The sequence below is a fragment of the Larimichthys crocea genome, chromosome XXIII (assembly GCF_000972845.2).
Source record: "Larimichthys crocea isolate SSNF chromosome XXIII, L_crocea_2.0, whole genome shotgun sequence".
NCBI lineage: Eukaryota > Metazoa > Chordata > Actinopteri > Sciaenidae > Larimichthys > Larimichthys crocea.
The window spans coordinates 11,121,753-11,144,750 of NC_040033.1; the positions used below are offsets into that span (position 1 = coordinate 11,121,753).

The 22,998-nt window shown below is 40.4% G+C and overlaps 1 protein-coding gene across 11 annotated transcripts in view; it reads left to right on the forward strand.

The window, feature by feature from the left end:
• The window catches only part of sulf1 (sulfatase 1), an 82,052-nt gene that overhangs the window by 20,703 nt on the left and 38,351 nt on the right, over positions 1-22,998 (forward strand). For 7 of the 11 annotated variants that reach the window (XM_027273998.1, XM_027273992.1, XM_027273993.1 and 4 more), the window contains exons 2-3: positions 16,060-16,128; positions 17,381-17,459. The exons of 3 other annotated variants lie outside the window; for them this stretch is intronic. The gene's annotated coding sequence lies outside the window, so the exon portion shown is untranslated. The remainder of the gene's footprint in view (positions 1-16,059; positions 16,129-17,380; positions 17,460-22,998) is intronic. One more of the 11 variants, XM_027273995.1, reaches the window with a different exon arrangement.

Genomic DNA, 22,998 nt, shown 5'->3' on the forward strand with positions numbered 1-22,998 from the left:
AAATGCCAGTGTTTGTTCTCTCTTACACAGGAATTAAGCATGGGATATTTGAGGCAAAGCCATATTTACTGTCAGGGGGGAGGTGGAGCTATTTTAACAGGTGTGTTCAGTTTCCATCCCTTTTATTAATTTGTCACATTATATTTCTTTTGGTGCCGTGGAGTCCAGATAAACACAGCAGTGGCCTGTAATGCTTCACTGCCTTGTTTTGATTTTTGTTTTTCAGGTCTGGCCTCAAGGTTAAGTCAGTTAGTTGTGATATATTATGGATCCATTTCTTGTTATCTTCACTTGATAATTCAATTTTGTGACCCAGCATTACATAATATTGTTCTGAGCTTCTTTCCCTGCTGCTCTTCAAGTTAAAGATATCAGCCCAATGTTTTGTTTTAATGATTGAGAATATGAGTCACTTATTAAATAATTTTGAACATGATGGATTTACTCCCCTGATAGTTATTTGATTAAGCCAAGTCATTTCACTGTGAACTTATTGGCATATCACTGCACAGTGTAAATAATACAGACATCACAGCAGCAGGGATTGTACCATATAAATATTGTATCCCGTCTAATGTAGCCATTTATTTGTCTAGCTTGGGTTTCCCCAAGCTTTTTATTCACACAATAGTTTCCCATTGTTTATAATTTGTGTATATCAAGTGACCGCTACAATGCCTCTACTTAAGGGGAAAATCTAGTAAACGAGCCTTGGCTTTTGAAAAGTCTGACTGTGAAGAAAAATCCATCTTCTATTCGAATAAATAGAAATAAATTGTGAAGATAATGATCTCACAGAATTCATCCTGGCCACTCAAAAGGCTAATGGAGCTAAGTCAGATCGTCCTCAGCCGTTTATGACTGGCTGTGTGTCTGTCAGATCCAGATGTTTCTCCAGCGCCTATTAAACAGTGAGCATATTGTCATCGAAGCAGTAAATTTGAGAGCGGGAAGAAGGGGAAAAAATGATCTTTTCAGATGGCAGGGTGTAGTAGTTTTCAGTTTACACTCATCACACACACTTTGTTCTTCTGTTGCAGCCTTGTTTCAAACCTGGAATAACAGGTGTTTTTCATTTATGTTCTTCCGTACACGGTCTTTTAGTTCCCCGCCTGTCTAGTACTATCTTCTTGAGCTACTTTAACTTCTCTTTCCTCTGTGAAAGAACATGCATTTAACAAAAACAAACATGCTACCCTTTAGTGTCAGATGTCACAATTGTCCGCTCAGGACTGCTTTGCTCACTAGTGTCCTCCTTTTGTATAGAAAACTGGAATGTTTTCAGGTCACAGGAATTGTGATCCTTACAACATGGAGCCATGCATTATCCTGCTGCAACATGAGGCTGACTGGGGCTCATTTCATGCTAGCCTGTCAGTAAGGAGGTAAACAGCACTACAAAGTTATCTTTATAGCTTTGTGCACCTTTATTATGAGGATTGTGTACGTGTTTGTATATTTCTGCATACTGGGGTCCCCAGACAGTTTAAGAATTGCATCGATTGGGTGTGACTGGAAAGCTGAGACTCTTGTGAATTCAGTGTCAAATTGTATTGTATTCATGTGTGGTGATTTTAGGCCCCGTAGTAGCCATTTCATTGTCGTGAGACCATTCTGTTTGTTTTTTTTAACTTGACCTGACTGTATAAATTGACCTATTGTGACCTCTGGGATAATCACAGCCTCATGACTTTATAGAATCAGAAACTAGAGACTGGGGGTATTCAGAGGATGATTGTGGCTTTCCTGTGTATTTTGACAATAAGGCGGTTTCGGAGCAATTTCCTGAAGAGAAGTGCCAAACAATCACAGAAAAATGCAATTCTTATAGAAATCTCCAATTGTGATACCAAAGCTTGGCATTACTTTTTCTACGGTGTTCCACAAAGTCTTGGTGTCGCAGGACTTTTATCAGTTTTTGAGGGGTCAAAAATTCTTCATGTTGTCTACTGGGATGACATGGATGGATAGATGGATGGATAGATGGATGGATGGATGGATGCCCAAAGGGAAATCAAAGGCAAAAACAACAAACGTGTTACATTTACAAGAACCAGAATATAAAATACACATTACAAGAATAGAGAAGACATGGAAATGAATGGAAAGTATTTTAATTCTTCTGTTTGTGTTTACTGTTTTCCTGTTCTGTTCTTGATTAACCAAATTCCATTAGTCTGCACTTAGATCTAAACAAACGAAGTTTTGTTTCATGCAAAATCCATGCCATTATTTATTTTGAGATTAACCAACCAGCAGTTCATCACAGCTGGCAGCAGCCGGTAAAGACACAACAAGACAGATCCTACCCTACCCCACCTCCCTGCACTTTTCACTGATGTCTGTGCCCGCAATGTACTTTCACTTTCCAGGATTACTGTCAAGGCTGGCTCCAACTTTCAAAGGCTTAGTTGGAAAAATCACAACAAAAAGTGGTGTTAAAAGTTGTGGAGGGCCACATAAAGACAACAGCATGTACTCTCTCATAAAGCAGCGTGAAGCAGGACAGTCACAAAAGCCTTCAAGGACATTGCTGCAGGAGTCTCAAAAGTTCACTCAAACTTCTACAGAGTGAGCTGGCCTGGCTCGGCTTCTCAAAACAAAATCTTCTGGTAACAAATAAGGACTAATTTGCGGTGGAGGAAGTACTCAGATGTTTTACTTTAGTTAAAGTTGCAATGCCACAGTGCAAAAATACCCCGATATATGTTGAAGTTATGCATTTATATAACTAAAGGTACAAAAGTATTGGGATCAAAATTCATGGGGTGAGTTGTTATTGATTTATTGGAAGAAATAGAATGTAGTACAGTGAGAAAAACGACTTAGTTACCAGTGGAAATAATAAGTAACTGTTTTCTGAAACTGTCAATAAGAGCAAGTTAAAGTCTCTTGTACAGTTGGGCCACTGTTTTAGGGTTATATAGCAGCCTGGAGAACGTGAAGACCAGTAGGTCATTGAGTTTATCAATGGGGCACCTCCCATAACAGATGTTTTATTGAATGACACATGACAGCTTCTAAACCTGCCAGTCAACTCCTTACGCTTAAATACCTCACACACACACACACACACACACACACACACACACACACACACACACACACACACACACACAAACCAAACACTTTTTTCTTTCTCTCTCTCTCTCAAATGAATGTTGTGGTCATTACAAAGAAAGCAACTCTTTTTAAAAGCTGCATTAAACGCTGAAATTAAAGCTGTATTAAGTCCCAGTGGACTGAATTGTAATGGCTAACATGTTAGTAAACAACTGACTTCCTCTGGCACACACAGAACAACACAAAGTGTCTCATTGGAGTTGTGTTTCCACCACCTGATGGATTTAGGTCACTTCCTTTTTAAGCTGTAATTTGGTCTCCTTGCTCTTGAGAAAATATATTAGGGGCTTTAGCATTATTAGTTGCAATATATTTCTTTACTTACTTGTGATTTTTGGACTTGACAGACAGTCATTAGTCCTGTAGCTGCTGGACACAGCTGAAAAAGTTTCCAAAAAGACTTCCAAGAACAAAAAGCGGGGACTGTATATTTTGTGAAAAGCTCTTAAAGAGTGACAAAGGATTTCATCATCCAGTGTACTCGATTTTGAGTATAGGTGTAGATTACAGTGTAAAGTGGAGTTTTCTAACTTGGAATCGAAAAGACAAGGAGCTTTGAAGAAACCAAACTGTACAAGCCAACACAAAAATAACCTGTACATGATGTCTACATCTTTTATAAGACATGAGAAGGAAACATATAGTATGGATCCCAGCTGGTATGCCTCTATTTCAGCTAGAGTCGCTGTCTAAATGTGAGTCATTAGTAAAGTGGGACCATTTATTCCACATCTGGACAACACAGATATATTTTAGAGGAAATGGTTGACATTTTTCACAAATTTCCAGTTATGCGCAAGTAATGACCAACAACCAGATAGTAATTCACACTGAGGAATCCCTGACAAGGAGCAAAGAGGCAAGTTTTGTTTTTTTTAACAATACTGGCTTTCTTCATTTCCCTCCATCATTTTCACATAGACACTTCCAAATCTAGGGGATGGTTTTCACATGGGTGGGAGGGAGGTATAGCTAGTTTTTTGACATTTAGCCCCTCAGCTGAGGCCCACAGGCCCCTTCTTTTCAGCTGCTGGCAGAACAAGGTTGCTACTTGTCCTAGAATCTTGGAGTCATAAATCAATACACAACCTCGACTTGGAATCTATAACTATAAACCAGCAACACTTTTGATAGATATCCAGATTAAAGATGTCCAGGGTAAACAATCATTGCCAGGTCTGCTACATCTAATGTACCTGCAGCCCCCTCCCACGCTAATATAAACACACACACACACACCCGCACACACACGCACACACACAAATGTTACTTAAGAATTACAACACTGTTTGTTACTGCGCTCACTTTCAGACCTAGTGTTGTGTAGTCGCTGGGTGGCCATGCACCATTTGTTGTTGATGACATGTTCAAAGAAGCAGATGGATGCCAAGTTTATTGTTGATTTATTACTTTTGACAACCAGCGGCCCTTTGTAAGGAAAAATATGTCTTGTATTTATATTTTGGTATTGTATGTGCTGGTGGCCCGTATCTCACCCCAAAGCTACAACCATGCAACTTCCCTAATTAAAGTAATATGAAGGCACTTTTCTTGGTATTTAATCTTTGGGGCATAAGATATAATACCCCAATCTATTTCCTTCCTCTCTTTTGACAGATAGCTTTCACATGGGATAGCAGAACATCAATATTTTAACACCTCATCTTGCTGTGCCAAAACCAGCTTTCATGTTATATCAAAATAAGGGTTTATACATTTTATTGTAGGAAACAATTCCTTGCTGGTAAATTCCTTCCACAACCTCACTTTGGAGGTCTGAGGTTAGTGGTGTTGTTATGTTGTTCACAGCAAGGGTGCTGGAGTGACAGCCATTGCTTGGGGTATTAGTGTGTTGGTGTTCTGTCATGGCACTCTGAAGATGGTTTGTCTGGTGCAGGCCACATCATTTCCAGCGGGTACCACGAAACCAAAATAGGAAGGCTGGTTTTTACATTTTCTTGGTTTGTTGTTGGAAATGAAGCTGCTTTTGAGGTCCTAGCTCTGTCTTTGTGTTGATAAAATAATCCTTATTTTTCCGCACATCAGTCAACGTTGGACAAATATTCTCTGTCCTGCTTATTGTTTACACCCATTAAATGGCATTTAAACCCTCGTGGGTGAAGCAAAATTACCCTAAATGGCATTACTTTTGAAGACTCGCTCTAAATGATTTATAAGCGTTCATTGATGATAACCCAAAAATACTTTTCACCGCATCAGACAGATTCAAGTTCAACTGCTCCTACACGGTGATGTCATATATAAAACTATGCGGGCCCCTGCTCTGCTAATGATGTGGTGAGAACAATATCTTCTACAGCATCAATGCAGCGATAGTGAGTTTGATTAATGATCTGGAGGAGACACAACTAGCAGATGGCATGCTGATCTCATGTTTTTGGTGGGCTTGTTTGAGCGCAGCAGCTGTGAGGCCTGCACTTAAAGCAATGTGTGGAGCACGGGGCTGTCATTAGAACAAGCACTTTATAGAGGAGATGGAGTCCAATCACCTCTGACTGCCAGGAGACAAGTCCATGGCTATTCCTGGTAGGTTGTCTGCCTTATCTGGGCTGCAGATGGGTGGGCAGATACTTGACGAGGGTGCACCATGAGGCTTGAGACACAGCGATGGCGTAAGAGGAAAGTATGATTGTGATTTTTAAAAGGATTTTTTTTTTTATACTTTCAGTGTGGTTATGACCCATTGTGTCCATTCTGTGTAATAGTTCCTGTGCTTTCATATCGGAGGTATTTCCTAACATGCAGAAACACATTTTCTGTAAGTAATCTTTAAACAAGTGGATATTGGCTATGACATTTGCTGTAGGGAAGAGGCCTTTTTATTGGAGACATGAAAGCCCTGTTCAAATATGAGTCATTTCTATAAATTGATCTATCAGTGTGTGTTGTTTGACAGGACAGGCGTCCCGAGGATGGCATTAGGAGCCATTATTGTTTTCTCAGATGGAAACCAGGCCTCTGGCCCTCCGGATGGCTGCAGTGTACAACACTCTGATTAGGACTGCCACCACAGGGACCTAAAGGAGCCTTTTGAGAATCAAATAGAACTTAAAGAAAGGGAGCTGCTGCAGCCAAAGTGAGCTGCACGGCTTCTGAAGAACATCAGCTAGGCAAAGTCAAAAGACTGTGTAATGGTTGTCAAATTGGAGGTGAAAGAACTGCAGGCGGTGGATAAATCCTGACGTTGTTCATTAAAGATGAATCAACCGCTGCCTAAATCTCCCAAATTACATGAATACAGTTAGACAGAGTTTGGTTCTCATTCCCTTTAGCTCTAGAAGGGATATTATCTTGGCAAAATGTCCAGCAGATGCACTCCATTTTTACAGATCAAAGGGCCAGAAAACAAGCATAGCAGCGTCATGCCTACTGTATTTCACATCTGGCCCTGGGGATGTCAGTCATGTGTGGCCGCTTGTCATAATTTGGATGGTTCAGCCTTCAGTCTTCATTTAGAGGCATACTGTTGTGAGTTACAGCTAATGTAGTTATTTTTCATAAACTAGATTGTTTTACAAACATATGGATTTTTGTTGTGTACTTGCGCTGACCTCTGAATTGTAACATGGATGGATGAGGCACTGTATTCATTGTACTGTTGGGAAATCTCAATCGTTGCAGTGCTTCACTGAAAAATGTATTGTGCAGGTCAGCATCCTTGTAGTATGAAATATGGATTGGGCCTCTTCAAATAGGAAATGGATTAGTGAGAGCCAACTCATCTTTTGGAGTAGGCTAAATTCTGCAATTGCTTTAAAATTCCAACTTCTTATTTGCTTTGCTCAGCCAGTGTCTCTGCTTAAAGAGGAATTTCTTTTCCTCAACATAGCTTGGTTTATTCAGTGAATATGGACTGCTGTCCTCTCTAAATGGTGTTAAGAATAAGTGTCTAATTCTATTGTGTCTATGAGGTCATATCAGTGTAGAGGTCTAGTGAGAAGAAACTGAAAAGATTTAAAGGTAGGATGTCAGTATAATGAAGCGATTCTCTGATTTAGATTAAATACAATAATATGAACCCCCCTTTGGCTTTACAAAGTTAAACAGTCTGTGAGCCAATTAATTTATCTCTGTCACAGGAGCTGGACACATTGCTGACATTTAGGGATGCCCTCATCAAGTTCTTTTGGCCCTGATCCTGGTCTGAGTTTTAATATTGGTTATCTGCCAATGCAGAGTCAGATCTGATACTTACATGTACTTTTAAATGTTGGTTAAATATGTATCAGACACGTTAAACTAACAGCTGTAGCGTACTTGATTTTACACCTCATTTTTCACTAGCTGGTGGTCCTGGTTCAAAATATAGTTGTGTTTTTTAAGCTTACATTATTGAGATGATATGAAGGTTTGACTGAAGGACTGCAGCTCCTTAAGCTGATGTGATGATGACTGGCTTGGGGCATCCTGAATGACATTACAGTTGCAGCTCGGTGGTTTGTGTGGTTGCGCACCGAAGAAATTTCCCCTTTTTTAAAACTCAGTTTAGGTTAAAGTACTTCTGAACAACAGTGGAAGCGGATGCCTATGTGTGCACACACGTCATTGTAAATAAGTGAAAATGGTGTCCTGGCCCTGAGCTCAGGTTGCAGCTCCCAGATGGTTCCTTAATCTGTAGGTCCCACTCAGGTCAGCTCCAGCAGAGCAAGGTAACACGAGCCAAACTCATAACCCCGCCATCCTCCAAAAATGCATCCATGGAGACCGAGACAGATGACTTTAATGTCTTCACTTCTTCTGAAAACCGAGCCACATGGAGCTCAGCGAGCAATGATCGAGGGGTAGCCTAACTGAAACCTATTATCTACAAGACCTGCTGCTGTGAGCTTAAGTCCCCTCTCACTGTGTGCTTTTGATGACGAAGCTTAGACCTAGTGGAAAGGAGCTTGAACATGATAGTGGTCAACTTACCTAAGACGTCACCTCATCATTTCCCACTCAATCACTAGCAAGGTCATAGCTCTGCCCTGTGTAGTCATTTCACATACTATAGTACAGGCGTTGCACCACTTTCCATAGCTGGACCAAACCGCACCAAAATGCTCTGTTTCAAAGCCAAGGTAAGAAATTACAGCACACTCCTGAGGGTTTGATCCCTGGCCAGATAACGAACTGCCTGATGAGATTGGGTTACCCCCCTTCTAGTCTTAGAAGAGAACTACCACAGCAGGTCCCGAGCTTCAACTGTGATAAAATGCCTCTCTGTTGGAGTTCTCCCATTTCCTTCTTATGTATAATGTCTAATAATTTCCATGCTCCGATATCAGTTGACTTTACGGGGTTTGAGTGTGTTTTTGCAGCCAAGTTACAGCTGGAAAGCTTTTTCAGGGCCAACCTGAAGGGTGTGAATGAGCAGCTGACCCATAATTTCACATTCCAGCTTTGAGTGTTTTGAAATTAGCCCCTGAAATGAAAGGCTCTGTCTTTGCTCCTTTTGATATCTTGCGTTAAACGTCTTCAGTGCTTTGCTCCTACTGTTTGTGACTATTGTCTTTTTTAGTATCTCAAAATCTTTTTTTTTATCAGTTTGACTTTTATTCTGTTTGATGACTCAGGGTTCAAGTTCCTCTGCAAGGTAAATGGAGCGTTACTGATGAGACTAGTTGGAGGATAATTACTGCTTTTGCTACCCTACTGTGGTGTATGCACCTTCACAGTAGGCAGAAATAAATGGATCCTTTTCCTCTCCGCCTCCCTGTGGACACTGTAAAACACCTCTTAAGATAAAAATTTTAGTGCATAGGGTATGCTTTCACCAACACAGAAACCACATATGCCAGCCACTAGTAAGAACAGGGTCTTGTTGTTCAGTAATCTACTTCAACACCGCAGCATTTTTTAAGGCTTTATAGAGTCACTTTTTCAGTACCTGCATTCTATTCGTTTGTGTCCGTTTGTGTGTTTTCTTACAAAATAGGAAGAAAAAAAAAACCCTGTCATAAACGCATTGTGAAAAGTATTGAGGTTGATGTTTATAAGAAGGTGCAGACGTTTGTGCTTGTCAACATGTGTTTTCTTTTTTCCACTGACCCTCAAAGGATCCCAGTGATCTTAATGAAACCAATTTTCATATAAAGACGCCTTTTAGCTTTGGCTCCTTGCATGAAGGCAGTAGCTTTTTGGATTCAGCCGCTATGAGGAGACCTGGCCTTTGAAGTAGCCTCTGGTTATTTTTCTGCTTGACAGATCAGAGCAACTGTGCAGAAATCAAAAGGGAAGTGCCCTGCCGCCCCAGGTAAATGGTAACTCAGGACTGAGCTGGGACATTTTGAAAGCTAATATGGCTACTGCTGAGTTAGGGCCATCTGGACAATTTGCCCTCCATCCAAATTCTTGAAAATGTGATGCTTAATAGAATGAGATTGTGTGCTTGCACTGTTGAGCAGACTTGTGCCAGAGGTGTATCATGTGACTCATCATAAAATACTGCTGCACACCTCAGAGAGTGTGAAAGACAGACCTGAGAGTCTGAGACAGCGTTTGTTGCTGGTGAGGTGTTGACCAAGACTATCCAGGCATGTCTGACCAGTCTCCACTCCTATAGCAGGAATGCAGAGTGCGGGAAAAAAAAGTTCAGAAAATTCTTGAGACTCTAAAGATCCTATGCAGCACCTGGTGGAGTTAATTTTCCCCATGGGAACAGTGGGTATTGAGGGATGAGACACGGTCAATTTAGCTAAGTGAGATGTGCTTCTCCACCAAGCAATATCTATCTCCCTGTCTCCCAGTGCAATTGTCCCTTAACCAGGGCAATGAGAGAGAGGACGACAAGGTTTCCACAGCACTTGCATTTCATTTTCCAATGTCCCCTGGAGGGTTTCAAAACAAGCTCTGGGGTTAAGAACAAAATCACTGAAAGCCGTTACACCACAACTGATGCCTAGTCAGGTCTGCTTCTCATTGGAAGGGATCTTGGGTGAGGGAGCGGGCTTACCAGGAAGAAGTTGCATACAATCAATGCCACATTGGCGCTCAACCCCGCTAAAATTATAGATGCCATACATACACACAAACTTAACACTGATGTAAATAAAAGAAGAAGTAGATTGCCTAAAACTAAAAAATAAAATGTTCTTTTGTCTGTTGGTAGCTGTAGAAACGTATTATTAATGATCCTGATCATTTTATGTGTTGTGTAATCTGCCCCCTTGTGTGGCCCACGTGTGGTTACTTTTTCAGGAGGTTCTGGTAATCAGTTGACCGCACACTGCATTATCGTTTAATTTATTTCAGGGGGACGGTCTGCAACAGCTTTCACATGCAACCACAGGAAAAAAAAAACACATTTGTTGAAATATTTGATATATATCAAACATAAATAAATAAATAAAATACAATAAAGGACTGTATTTCAGAAAACAACCTTTTGCCTGGTGCAGATTATCTACATTATGTATTATGTTAACGACTAAGGGCAGGTATTTGTTTTTGGGGGTTTTTTTTGTATAAATGGCAGGTTTACTGTAAATGATGTAAAAGAAAGTGACCTTCATATATTCTGGCTGCTTTGTACTGTCAAAGTAATGAAGGACATGTTTTTAAAACTGTCTGTACCATAAATTATTGTTGCATTGTCTGTCCAAGGTCCAAATATGAAGTCTAATTAATTAAAAAATATCATGGATTATACCATGTCTGGTCCCACCACAAATAGGCTGCCAAACCAATTTTTGTTTATGACCCCTGAAAATTCTGCTACATCATAAGTTGCATACAACTATTGTATTGTTGCTTATGCTTTGTACAACCATCAGTGTAAGGACTTTGTTTTTTTGTTTTTTCTTTTGTCCATAAATCTTCCTTTTATGCAGCCAAGTTTGGTACATAAGTTTAGTAAATACATTTTTCAGCCACAGTGTAACCTTACATATTTAGAATAAATAAATAAAGAGTGATGAATGCCAAAGACTGTAGTGTGTGAGACTGGGTCTAGTCACACTGAGTCACATCCCAGAAAGACAGGTCAGAGACAAGACTAAACCAAATTCTAATAGGATGTTCAACAAAATGACCTTAAAAGCATATGAATTACTGTTTTGTACCTGTATGTCTCTGTCTAACTTTCCTTAGCTAATCTTTACAATAAGAAAGGAATAATAGTATAAAAGGTAAAGCTTAAGAAAAAAAGAAGAAGAAAAAGACATTTCGAGGAACAGGTGGCCATGTAAGGTATGGACTGCAATATGGACCCATGCTGTTACTGTACTGTTTTGCATATGAAGGCTAACCCAGATGTTTGCCTTAACTGGGCCAGATGTTTTGATAGATTTGGTTCAGATTTTTTGCTATCAGGGTACATGCTACACTGAAAATTCAGTTTAATTGTCTGTTTTAGCAGTTGGAGCGGAAACTAACAAAAAAATAACATAAATAATGTATCTTTTCATTTGCAACTTTAAGCAGATCTCAGGATAAATGAATAGTGCATTAGATTTTGCTGGGGGTTTTTTTTCCAAGTGAACTTTGTTTTACTCAACCCACTCTGAACTGCAGCTGTACGCCTTCGATGATAAAGATTAAAATGGAGAAATGGCAATTACCATTAAATGATTTAGTGTAGACAACAAGGTAATTTAATAACCGTTTCATGTACAATGTTCTATAGAAAGCATTTTCTAGTGTGCTATATAGATTGGCTTAATATAGTGTTGTTCTTGTGCAAGGTTGTTTATCTAGACCAGTGGTGGAGATGATTTAGTGTTGTTTTGATACAGCTGCTTGTGGGCCTGCTGGGCCAAGGGAAGCTGGGAGGTCTTGGAGGAAAGGAAAGGAGTTAGAAGAGGATATGGGTAGAGGTTGATTTATCTACAGTCTGAGTTTAACCTGAGCTTCTCTTAACCACCAACTCTGAGGGATACAGGGCAGGCACACAACACACAAGCAAGCCAGAGAGATTGATGTGGGAAAGCCTTTGGAGAGTTTTATCTGATCTCAAACTCTTAAATAAAAACAATGCACAAACACAAACAAGTGCTCTCACAGTCTTGTGTGTGGGCCCCTTCGTGATAAATGTTATATTCAAAAATGACATTATTTAAATTTAGTTTAATGGTGATGTTACTGAAGACACAAATATACAAGGACGGGCAGGAATCAAAAATGATATATAATAGACAGAGCAGCAGTGGCGGAGGAAGTAATAGTTATACCAGACTGAAACAATACTGCTACGAGGTAAAATCCCTCATTAAAATATAACTTAAATCAAACTTTGTAATGATTAGTGTGTTGTTTAAAAGTACTCAATGCAGAAAAATGCAGAAATCCTGAACATTACAGTATTAAAGTGCTTGTTTTATCCCACCCATCAAAAGTACGAACCTCAAAATTATTCAAACTAAATTGAAAATAATAAAGTAGTTAAAAGAAAAGTAGCAAATCCTCATATGTGAAGCTAAAACTATGAAATTAGTTTTTTTTTCTCAGTTCACCAGCCATTGGCATTTAGACCAAAGAGTTCATTTTTAACCCTGGGGACAGGTTGTGTAGTTAAAATACTTGAAGGTAAATTCTTATCCCTTGCTCATAAATTCATAGCAGGACCATTTTTCATTTTTCCCAGTTTTTTGCGCCGTTTCTGTTTTCACTTTGTCATTTCTCACTGGCCGTCATGTTGGCGTTGACACATTTGTCTGCCTCTTCTGTCAACATGACATAACACCAAGACTGGGCCCTGCAACAACTTTATAGGCCTTGTGTCTTTCCTATTACTTTGAAAACTGTCAGTCAGTATTGGCAACAAACAGGACTGCATATGTATGTGTGACATGCAATAAATAAGTCCACAGCAAAGCCTTTTATTTTTTTTTTAAGAGAAAGATCGCCTTAGGGTTTGGTTCACACAACACTGAGGGCTGATATCTGATAACTTTCTCCTATCCAATGGATGGCCAGAACAAACTTGCCAATAATGATTGGTATGTGTTGAAGACTGAGCCCAGAGCTGATGCTGATGTCGGACCAAAAAAAACTGCTGATAGTCTCTGCAGCACATTTACAAAGATTAGGCTAGAATTGCCTCATACCATGTCCTTATTAAAAAGAAAAGTGCCTGATCTTTTTTTTTTTCCATTGATGAGGCCTATTTTAGACGGGATTAGGGAAACTTTGTGCGGATTGCCGTTGCAATGTTCTGTTGCTAACATTAAGAGGATGTGGGCCTTTTAATACTTCAATATGTTTTGCATTAGGTCTGAGCATGTTTGCCTCCCTCAGGGAGTTAAACATGTTAGCAGATAACACATTTTTTCTCAAGCTCAAGTTTTTGGGTACCTGTATCTCTTACCACTGTGTGTGAGGAGGAGAGATCCTTTAAAAACTACTGGGAAAAAAAAACTGCTGTCATAATGCCCAAATGTTGGAAGCTGATACGTGGTGAAATCAGAGATGGTTTCGTAATAAAATGACACTTAAACAAAAAGGTAAGAGAGCGTAAAACGGCAGCAAAGAAAAACTTGACTGTTACCTTAAATAGATGTTCTCTGGTTTTGGCATTTGTCTCTGTGGACTGGAGGCTTGGTTTCTGTCCTGCTGCTAATAATGTAATGGCCACTTTTGGCTCCCTGTACACTATTTAATCTCAGACACACACTGCCAGCATGGGTATTTGGCCCTTCTGCTAATAAACAATGGCAGGAGTTGACGCTCCTTTGTGTCTGTTTGTGTGTGTCTGTGCGCATGCATGTGCACGTGTTCCTGTGTTTTGTATTGTGGTCTGGGCAAACCCAACTTGGCTCTGTTTGAACGCGGTAGGATAAAGCCTCATACATTTTAATATATTGCCCCCATGTCAAGCAAGAAGGAGCAAACACAATGCCATGGTGGGGGGGGGGGGGCTATTTGGTAATGAAAATCAGCTTCAGAAGCACCATTTTTTTTTTTTTTTAAATGGGGGGCTGCTGCCATGTATTTGTGTATACAGACTAGGGAGACAGTAGGGTTGCCAGGTTAGGCGTCCACCCCCCGCTTTTATTTTTTATTGTGACCTAACAGCGAAAAATAGACATCTGGTAAAATTTGTGTTGCGTGTCCTTAAATAAAATGCATTCAAGGGAGAATTTTTGCATATGCATTATATCAGTTATAGACACAGATTATTGAAAACCACCTGTTTAAATTGAAGTCTGCAATCCTCTAGCCAGATTAAGAGAAATGATTTCAAACTTGACCTGTTGCCCTCTCATCAATCTTCACTTCAAGAGACTGTGGCGTACCTAACTACAGTGTTTGCCTCCACTACATTTGTGCTCAAGAGGACTCTTTAAGACGAGGGGGGATTCAGTGAGAGTCCATGGCTAAAGTGTCATACCCTACTAATCCCAGACCTCTCTGACTCCTCTAACCCAAGTCAAAGGTCACACGTCCTCCCCGCCACTCTGACCACATTGTAATGTGTTCAGGGTCAGTTTATCTGAGAGGAACAATGTAACGCTTAGGTGGATCAGGACGTTTCCTCCAAGTCTTGTCGTGGAACATTAAGTAATGCCGCAAAGCCACTACATTGTTGAGGGATTATCACTCTGATTGTAGGCCTTATTTGTTCTATTTATAGCTGTAAATAGTTGCATTTCTGCTCCTTTCCAGATGGCTTTCATGGCCAAGACTTGCAAGCCCTTGACAATTGCCTCCAAAAGTTTGGCTTGTGTACAGCACACTGGCACCACACACACATCTCAGCCAAACGCTCTGTTTGCCTGCTGTGTGCCTGTGAGTAATTTGGAGTGGAGTGGCCTTGTCAGTCAAAAACAGTGCAAAGGGCTCAATTTTAAGTGTTTTATATTCTGGGATATATTTATGAAGTCTTAATTGTGGTAGCAAAGACATTGAAGTGAAAGTCCTTTGACTTCCTGCTGATCCAGATTTCTACATTTGTGGTGCCAGCAGCCTAGTTTTCTTTGACTTGGATATAAAACTTGAGGTTGTGATTTCTATTTGGCTGGTGATGCGAGAGGACCAACTTGCTGTTTGACATGGAACACCATTGTGTAATGTCATTACAGAAGATGCCAAGAGCATGGGGTTCATATGGCAAACTTGATGTGATGTGGAAAGTGCACAGAGCACATTTTATAGGCAATTTTCTGTCAAACTTTTTGACTCTACATATTTGTGGCCGAGCTCAGTTGCTGTTTGTCCAAAACAGGATTCAGACAGTTTCCCCAAAACGGAATGATTTAACCTGATATATCAGAAAGTTTGCAGCATTTGGCTGGACTTTACATCCGCTTGCAAAAGGCTTAAACAGGCTCCAGCGGCCTATGATCCAACTTTACCTGCAGCTAAACGCCTCAGCTGTGTCTCCCTAATCCACACTTTCCATGACGAAATAGAAATTAGTCAGCTCCATATTCCTCGTGCCGTCTGTCTCAGGCTTCCAGCTCAGCAGAACATTTACATGGATACTTTTGGGAAAACAAAGCATAACCATAACGTGGTTTCACATAATGCAGTTTTTGGATCTAGAGTGATAGAATTTGTAGTACGAGTAGAATCTGAGGTTTTCTTATTGTGTTACTCTTTCACTCATTTTCACCATAAAGTTGAGATTAGAAGAATACTTGTCTTTACTGCCTGCTGTCAGTTTATATATGTCATTCTCTTAACATACCTGGATGGGATTAGACAAGTGCAGAAAACTCTTCCACAGCTGTGATGTTTTGCGTTCCCAAAGCATGTTTATCTAAGCTATAGGCTATAATATTTATGACTGTTTTTAATTCACTCAGCGTACAGTTTTGATTTCACCATCAGCTCAAGTGGTGTACAATATGTGGCAAGGGGTCCATAAAGCCTTCAACATGTTTTATCCCTTTCTTTCTTACGTGTACGGTTTCAGCATGTCTGACACCAAGCTAAACACATTCATCACAGTATAAAATGAAACACTGTTTTTTCCATTTTTTTTTCTTTTTTTAGGGATTCAAATTGAACCCTCGCGTAGAGTTCGGCTGCAGGATATCTGAGTTCATCGGCTGCATTAGAAATGTGAGATTTCTAAACACATCTACGGCATGTACTGTGTCTATTATGTCCTATTTCAAAGTGTCTGTGGCTCACTACGCCAGTGAATGTTTTAGCATAAGAAATGCTGTATATCGTTTTCCCTCCTTGCAAAAATATAGTTGATTTATGGGTAAAAGAAACTGGACATGCACTGTTATGATACAAATCCTCCTGCCTCCCACTAACTTTATCCTGCTCGGCACCGGCTCAGTCATGAAAGTCTTCAGTCATTCCGTTACGGATGTTCTCTGGATCCTTTGGCCATCTGGACCCGGATAGGAACAGGAAATGAAGAATGAGGAATTAAGAGGGGTTCTTTTTAGGATATGAAAGCTTGAAAAAGAAAGGCTGAGCACCCCTTTTTCACAGTTTAAGCTACACAAATTAAGGCACCGTCTTTTTTTTTTTTTATACCTCCTTAACTACTTCCTTTCTATCTTTCCTTTGTTCATTCTTCTCTTCCCGTCTTTATTTAAGTGCTGGAAGGTGTTTTATTCATTGTAATATTTAATATTTTCAAAAGACAGTTCTTCTTAGATATAATGTGCCAGGGAATGATGAGTAAAATTAGTCAGAACATGTATATTTCTTTCATTCTAGTAAAGCTCAAATACTCAATTTAGAAAAATGCCACGTACGGTACCAAATACTGTGTGTGTTAACCCTCCCCTACTTTCTTTTCCCATTGCTTCCTTTTCTCCTTTTGTCCCACTTTGTTAATCCATTTTCCATGTTTCTTGCGAGGATTGTCACAATTAAATTTCACTTGACTTCAATGTTATCATGCAGTACATCTGCCCCCGCAGCCTCAGATGGTGCCAGTTTTGCCTGTGAAAAATCATTGAGCACAGTGTTATCAGATGGTCTCGGTAAAATTCAGAGAGCTCAACCGGCTTGCCAACACAGGAGGGATGGAGGAGACAGGGAGAGAGAGAACACACATTAGGTTTTATTAACCTTGTTTCTATCTTTACTTTCTCATCTGAAATTATGTTTTTATGTAGAAAGTTTTTGTAAAAACGCTTGCTTGCATTTCCAAGTTTTATGTTCAAGATAGGTCAGATTTATAAAATCGAATTGAAACTCATTGCTCACGGAGAGTGCTTGCTTGTCTTTTTTAAATGGTCAATGTGGGTGAGATTCCATGACCCAAGAGGGAAGATAAGTACTTACTAGGAGGATATTCTGAATTCCTGTATTGTTTTTCTGCCCTCTAATGTACCTCTCTTTGCAGGGGTGTATTAACTGCAACAGCTTCATATCTGTGTCATCTCGGAGAGAAGGAAATCTGCTGAAACAGAGGTTAATGACGGGTAGGAGTCATGATAGATGATATGTTTTCACCTACATTTTTTCACATCATGTCATTGAGCTAATGTACCCCCAAATACATATTTCCCCTCGTATTTCTCTCCCGCTTTCATTGTCCGTCTTTGTGAATATGAGGCCAGTTATAGAACGGCACACAGAACAGTGGAGGAGCCCCGTCTCTTCTCATGCATATTCAAGCAAGCGTGCACACACACACAGAGAGACACACACTCGCACACTGTGAAAGGCAGCTTGGCTCTTGGTCAAGGGATCTCTACTAAAGACTGGTCCTGGACGAGAGTGCTGATCGGCAGCCAAGCAGGACAGTTACAAAGTGGAGCACGGGAGGCCCCGCCATGTTTGCCGAGATCTAAAGCCTCTTTCTCCAAAGCTTTGTTTGCATTTTGTTCAGTGCGGCAGCTGAACAGTACACAGAAAAGCCTTTTCTTAGCCTTTCTCTGTCCACTCTTTTTTCGCTTTTCACTTTCTCTGACTCGGCTGCTTTCTGACAGTTGATTCAATTCCTGTGTACTAAAGGAAATTATGTGCTTAATTGGATTATTGGGAGTTTTCTTCAAATGAGTGCTCACCCACCCACACAGCCCCAGCCCCAATTCTCCTCCGGGACGGGCTGTCTGCTACATGTTTCCAGACTCCACAGTCTGCAGGATGCAGAGCATGAAATGAAAACCTGTGAGTGTGTTACAGTTTAATAATATATTATATCTCAGTAAATATGATATTAGTCATGAAGATTGTTTATACTGCTTTGATTACGGAACAGTTTTAAACAATCACGTTTAAAAATGTACATAGACAGAACATAAAAAAAAAGAGCAAATTAATTTTTTTCTGTCTCACACACACACACACACACGGTAAATGTGTACAATGTGAAAATTCAAACTGATATGCGGCATGAAAGCAAGTCTAGCTGTCAGACATCTCTGCTGGCCATCACATTCAGCGTGCAACTTGGCCCAAGTTTATAGAGACACAATAGTGTCCAAACGCACACAGGCATCGCTGGAATTTGCACCTGTTGGAGACCTGGCTCTTGCCGTCTTGCTCTCTTGAAGGCTGTCCCTCCTGGCCCTTTCTGTGAAATAGACAGTGTTTAATAATCTAGGGGATGATGAGAGACCTGAAAATGATGGTATGGAAATGGTGAAATAAACCTTAGAAGGAGGAAAGTAGGCAGAGAGAGTAGATGAGAGGGCCTGGGGGTATAAAAGAGGCTGAATGACGGAGCTTAGAGGAGGGGAGGGTCCTACTCTTGTACCTATTCTCATACAAATGATCTCTTGCGCTGTGTGGCCCTTCAGTAGGTCATAAACATCCCAGTGGTTGTGCAGTTGTGTAGTGGTGAGCCGTTCATGTTACTGATTTTCTCCTAGAGAGAGGAAGCGGAGTCCAGGGCACAGATTAAAAGGTCTCTCTTCCCACCCGCGTGCGAATCACAAATCACACAGAGCCGCAGTGCTTCCCCTCGCCCAGGAACCCAACAAACACCCTGTTCAAAACCACAGCCACATCCCTGTGTTTTCATCTTACTGGGCACAGAAAACATAGTATGTAATCTAATTAAACTGCAGCGTGTGTACCAAGTCTTCCATATGGACACCAGTGCTGCAGTGGATATCTTATTAGCTTGCCAGTTTAGTTCTTGTGTCTCATTATTAGGTATTTTGCTTGTTAGTTGCAGTTTGGTGGCTGTTAAAAGTGGAATGTATCATGAATCTACTACATGTCAAGACTCTATGTATGCATTAACATGATCTCCCTCTTTTTCTTGCCACATTCTACTGACAAATGAAAATTCAGCTCTTATTGTGGCCCGGGGACAGTTAAGGGCCTCTGAGGGGATAATTGAACGGCCTATCTGCCCTACGCAAATCCTAATTCTCTCCTCTCAACAGGCTGCTGGCGGCATGCTTTATGGGATTATTTTCAACTAGGCATTTTGAATGTAGCATACATAGGTCTTCCTTCCCACGTACAGCCTTCCCCCTTTTCTCCTTGTCCCTGCCTTTCACCTTCTCGCCTGAGAGGATTAGTCAGGCTTCCGGAAACGGAGCACCACTCGGTGAGAATGAGACTTCCAAAAGCTCCTCCAAGACAGGAAGGACCTGGACACTGGCTTTATGACAACAATTACTGCCTCCTCTCAATGTCTTTTGGGGGTCTTTTTGAGCAGTTAACAAAAAGTTGGTCTATGTTTTTTTTGCGCAGAGAGTATCAGTGTAAACAAACTCTTTAGGAGCAGATTTTTCTGCTACCCAAGAGACTGAGTGGAGTCTGTGGAGGCACAGGGTATGAAGGGAAATGATTATTTGTTGAATGCGTTATTGTTTGGTGGTGTGGAGTCTGTTGATTTGTGGCTACAGTGGAACTCTGCTCGCGGGGTCAATGATATGCTTTACCAATGTCTTTTTTCCTTTTATCTCTAATAAATCTTTTTGGAGGTAAAAAACACATTCTTTCCTGAGATTAAAATATATCTTTGGCCTATTGACAGTTCCAGGAAAAGGGTTCATATTCAGGTGGGGCTTAATCATATTTTATACTGAGCAAGATAAACTACCTAAACAGACAATGTTTCTCTCCCTTCCTTTCAGTGTAAAAACCGAGTCGATATACTGAATGTGCCAACATTGACAAAACAGTTTATCTTAACTCAGTTTGACCTAAACAACTAAAGTGTGGGTTTCCTCTACATATCCGAAAGAAGATAAATAAAGATGACATGCAAATACCGTCAAGATGCGTTGTTGTTAAAAATAACACACGAGGAAATATAAACGCAATCAAACGAAACAACTGGTACAATATTTTAAAAAAGTCAAACTAAATAAAAATAAACATGTAGGACACATAAATTATATCAATAGCTCAACTGTCAAAGTCTAAATGAGCAGTCTCATTAGAAATATTACCCAGAAGATGAAGAAGCAGAAGTGAGAAGTAGGTCACACCAGAATTATAGACTGGGAATTGGCGGGGGATTTTCAATTGTTAAATTTTTGCACCAAGATTTCTTCTTGGGTGAAGGCGACCTGACCCTCACTGTGAGTTATATTTTGGCCCAGGTGGAAAAACAGCTGTTATATATTTTCTGCTATTGAGCTGTCCATGAAAATGTCTTAGTACTTATGAGAGGTGTTACAAAGTATGTGTTTGCAAAGCGTGATTAAATCAAATCACTGCAGCTTTTCTTCCTCGTCAGCCAGAACCCAGCCACACTTTCATGTCCTTAACAAATGCTTTGTTCTCTTGTACTGCTACATGACTGACAAAAGACACCAACACGTTGTGTAAATTCGAAACTACAAGTGAAATTCATTGGTATTTCAGATTAAAGGGTCCCTGGGGCTTTGCTTGTGGAACCTGGTCACTACATGAGCACCATTGTCTTAGCTGTCAGAATGTCTTTTATCTTCTTACTTGGACCTAGTATCTCCCCACTGTATCTATCCCCTATCTTCATGGCTTACAGCACTAGTTCCCAGCTATTTACCCATATACTGAACCTTAAGGCCATCCCAGGCCATTCCTATCATCCTGTGATTCACCAGATTAGAGCAATGAAAGAAAAAGATTTCTACAGAAGTCTTTCTATGTAAAATTTTTATCATTACTCTAAATATAAAACACTCAGTTTGGAGACCAATTGAATAAGACTGTTACTGTATTCAAAGCAACACTATTGAAATATTTGTTAGATGGACTTAGAGATTTGATAAATCTGTCCATGCATTCTGACGACATGGGGCCCCCCAATTTGCCACACAATTTTTAAAGGCTTGATCAGTAAAGGTCTCTGTGTGTTCTCAAGTGCCTCTGGCAGCTCGTCAGAGCCAAGGAATCAGTCTGCGCTGACAGTTGTTGTTATTTGGAAAGCTGGACGCATTTACCTTTTTTCATGCCAAGAATTATCCAATATAGACTGCATTCCACTTGAACTAGATATGCGTAAATTAGTAAGTATTTGCGCCTGTTCATCATTACCAATGGTACAACCTGTCGTTTTATATTTTGTGTGGAAATCAGACTTATAGTTTTCTTTAGATCAAAAATGATCATCAGCAGGGTTAAGCTGACTGGAGCTGTAAGAACAACATGACGACTGTGACATAAAGGCAGTATAGCTTATGGAAACGATTGCCTTCAGTGAAGGATAGGTCACTTTTGCTTTATGTTATTGGGAAAGATAAACATGCTAACTAATCTAATGACATTTAGGGTAATACGTTGGTTAAAGGTCCCTTAGATTCGATTATGTGATCAAAATGCAATATTATGTTCCATTGAAAGCAGAATTGACTTTTATACTCTTAATACTGATGGATGTGGCCATGGTGGACCATCATGCAAACATCTGCTAGAGATGTGACAGCACATCTGGCATCTGACTGTGACTGTGAAGTCTGTTGGTGGCTGTTGTTATTAACTGACCTCTAAATCCTATCATCATTATCTGACACTTGATCTCAGGTTACTGTTAATGAGTTCATTATGTGTTGGTCTATTCCCTTTGTCTGCAGCACTACCTGTTAGATGCTTGACAGTGTTTTTTTCAGGAATAGGTGTCGGCCTTGATGTTTATTGTAGAAATGGCAACTTTTTAAGTAAAAAGAAAAAAGCCTAGTGATTTATATGGTGTTATTTAGTATTTGATGCATTACCTGTGAATTAAATTCTCCACACACATAACAAAGCATGTGTATAACAGCACAAATAACTCTGTTGTGAATGCCAAGATAAGGGCAATAGCTCAGTTAAACTGTTTAAATGCCATTAGCTGTAATTTACATGTTTTTGGTAGTTGGGCTGCCACAAAACATACAATTTCTTCCACAACTTGACATGACTTGGTTTTAAAATGTTTGTTTTTTTAAATGTGTCCCTGTCAGGGTTTGGCTTTATTTGGGATATCGTGGCAGATGCTGCTATTCAAGTCTGCACGGATGTGTGGGTTTCATGCATGTTAAATCACATACGTGTAGTACAAGGGCACGCGCAATGGCACGGCAGGAGGGTGGCGTGAGGAGAGCTCCCTCCACATGCGTGTGCTGCGTGTTCAGCTGTCACCGGAGCCCCCCCTTCTCCTCCATCCCCCCGCTTTCTCTCTCTATTTTTCCTTTACCCTTGACACCCCCCTGTCCCTACTGTATTCCTGTCTCCACGCTGTCCTTCCTTTCTCCTGCCTTTCATTTCTCCTCATAGCCCTGTATATTCATGACCAACTGTGCGTGTCCTCTCCTGCTTTCCTGCTGTATCCCAGTCATCCCCAGCTCTCAGCTGTGCCTCTCTGGCATGAACTTAAGATGACACTGATTCAACCCCCTGAAGTGTGAGGGGTCCTGGGAACCAGCAGGACCAAAGCAAATGTAGTACTTAGGAAAAATAACGCCATGGAGTACCTTTCTTTACAAATTCGATCACACCTGGGCTTAGCTGGAGAAAACCGTTTTTTTTTGTTTTTTTTTGTTCTCTAATGTGGCTATAAGCGCTGCCTCCAGACTTGGCAGTTAATTAGTT